Source organism: Anomaloglossus baeobatrachus, chromosome 11, assembly GCF_048569485.1.
Source record: "Anomaloglossus baeobatrachus isolate aAnoBae1 chromosome 11, aAnoBae1.hap1, whole genome shotgun sequence".
Classification (NCBI taxonomy): domain Eukaryota; kingdom Metazoa; phylum Chordata; class Amphibia; order Anura; family Aromobatidae; genus Anomaloglossus; species Anomaloglossus baeobatrachus.
In genome coordinates, this window is record NC_134363.1 from 187,560,327 (window position 1) to 187,563,128 (window position 2,802).

Below are 2,802 nucleotides of genomic sequence, written 5' to 3' on the forward strand. Positions count from 1 at the left end.
GAACCGCCAGAGGAGGAGGCGGGGGGGGGGGGAGGGGGAACCGCCAGAGGAGGAGGCGGGGGGGGGGGAGGGGGAACCGCCAGAGGAGGAGCGGGGGGGGGGGAGGGGGAACCGCCAGAGGAGGAGCGGGGGGGGGGGGGGAGGGGGAACCGCCAGAGAGGAGGAGCAGGGGGGGAGAGGGGGAACCGCCAAAGGAGGAGCAGGGAGGGGGGAGAGGGGGAACCGCCAAAGGAGGAGCAGGGAGGGGGGAGAGGGGGAACCGCCAGAGAGGAGGAGCAGGGGGAGGGAGAGGGGGAACCGCCAGAGAGGAGGGGGGAGAGGGGGAACCGCCAGAGGAGGAGCAGGGAGGGGGGAGAGGGGGGAACCGCCAGAGGAGGAGCAGGGGGGGATCCGCCAGAGGAGGGGAGAGGATCCGCCAGAGGAGGGGAGCAGGGGGGGGAACCGCCAGAGGAGGGGAGCAGGGGGGGGGAGCAGGGGGAACCGCCAGAGGAGGAGCAGGGGGAACCGCCAGAGGAGGAGCAGGGGGAACCGCCAGAGGAGGAGCAGGGGGAACCGCCAGAGGAGGAGCAGGGGGAACCGCCAGAGGAGGAGCAGGGGGAACCGCCAGAGGAGGAGCAGGGGGAGGAGAGGGGGAACCGCCAGAGGAGGAGCAGGGGAACCGCCAGAGGAGGAGCAGGGGGGGGGGGGGGGGGGAGAGGGGGAACCGCCAGAGGAGGAGCAGGGGGGGGGGAGAGGGGGGAACCGCCAGAGGAGGAGCGGGGGGGGGAGGGAGGAGGAGGGGGAACCGCCAGAGGAGGAGCGGGGGGGGGGGGGGGGAGGGGGAACCGCCAGAGGAGGAGCGGGGGGGGGGGGGAGGGAGATCCGCCAGAGGAGGAGCGGGGGGGGGGGGGGAGGGAGATCCGCCAGAGGAGGGGAGCAGGGGGGGAGGGAGATCCGCCAGAGGAGGGGAGCAGGGGGGGAGGGAGATCCGCCAGAGGAGGGGAGCAGGGGGGGAGGGAGATCCGCCAGAGGAGGGGAGCAGGGGGGGAGGGAGATCCGCCAGAGGAGGGGAGCAGGGGGGGAGGGAGATCCGCCAGAGGAGGGGAGCAGGGGGGGAGGGAGATCCGCCAGAGGAGGGGAGCAGGGGGGGAGGGAGATCCGCCAGAGGAGGGGAGCAGGGGGGGAGGGAGATCCGCCAGAGGAGGGGAGCAGGGGGGGGAGGGAGATCCGCCAGAGGAGGGGAGCAGGGGGGGGAGGGAGATCCGCCAGAGGAGGGGAGCAGGGGGGGAGGGAGATCCGCCAGAGGAGGGGAGCAGGGGGGGAGGGAGATCCGCCAGAGGAGGGAAAGCAGGGGGGGAGGGAGATCCGCCAGAGGAGGGGAGCAGGGGGGAGGGAGATCCGCCAGAGGAGGGGAGCAGGGGGGGAGGGAGATCCGCCAGAGGAGGGGAGCAGGGGGGGAGGGAGATCCGCCAGAGGAGGGGAGCAGGGGGGGAGGGAGATCCGCCAGAGGAGGGGAGCAGGGGGGGGAGGGAGATCCGCCAGAGGAGGGGAGCAGGGGGGGAGGGAGATCCGCCAGAGGAGGGGAGCAGGGGGGGAGGGAGATCCGCCAGAGGAGGGGAGCAGGGGGGGGAGGGAGATCCGCCAGAGGAGGGGAGCAGGGGGGGAGGGAGATCCGCCAGAGGAGGGGAGCAGGGGGGGAGGGAGATCCGCCAGAGGAGGGGAGCAGGGGGGGGAGGGAGATCCGCCAGAGGAGGGGAGCAGGGGGGGAGGGAGATCCGCCAGAGGAGGGGAGCAGGGGGGGAGGGAGATCCGCCAGAGGAGGGGAGCAGGGGGGGGAGGGAGATCCGCCAGAGGAGGGGAGCAGGGGGGGAGGGAGATCCGCCAGAGGAGGGGAGCAGGGGGGGAGGGAGATCCGCCAGAGGAGGGGAGCAGGGGGGGAGGGAGATCCGCCAGAGGAGGGGAGCAGGGGGGGGAGGGAGATCCGCCAGAGGAGGGGAGCAGGGGGGGAGGGAGATCCGCCAGAGGAGGGGAGCAGGGGGGGAGGGAGATCCGCCAGAGGAGGGGAGCAGGGGGGGAGGGAGATCCGCCAGAGGAGGGGAGCAGGGGGGGAGGGAGATCCGCCAGAGGAGGGGAGCAGGGGGGGAGGGAGATCCGCCAGAGGAGGGGAGCAGGGGGGGAGGGAGATCCGCCAGAGGAGGGGAGCAGGGGGGGAGGGAGATCCGCCAGAGGAGGGGAGCAGGGGGGGAGGGAGATCCGCCAGAGGAGGGGAGCAGGGGGGGAGGGAGATCCGCCAGAGGAGGGGAGCAGGGGGGGAGGGAGATCCGCCAGAGGAGGGGAGCAGGGGGGGAGGGAGATCCGCCAGAGGAGGGGAGCAGGGGGGGGAGGGAGATCCGCCAGAGGAGGGGAGCAGGGGGGGAGGGAGATCCGCCAGAGGAGGGGAGCAGGGGGGGAGGGAGATCCGCCAGAGGAGGGGAGCAGGGGGAGGGAGATCCGCCAGAGGAGGGGAGCAGGGGGGGAGGGAGATCCGCCAGAGGAGGGGAGCAGGGGGGGAGGGAGATCCGCCAGAGGAGGGGAGCAGGGGGGGAGGGAGATCCGCCAGAGGAGGGGAGCAGGGGGGGAGGGAGATCCGCCAGAGGAGGGGAGCAGGGGGGGAGGGAGATCCGCCAGAGGAGGGGAGCAGGGGGGGAGGGAGATCCGCCAGAGGAGGGGAGCAGGGGGGGAGGGAGATCCGCCAGAGGAGGGGAGCAGGGGGGGAGGGAGATCCGCCAGAGGAGGGGAGCAGGGGGGGAGGGAGATCCGCCAGAGGAGGGGAGCAGGGGGGGA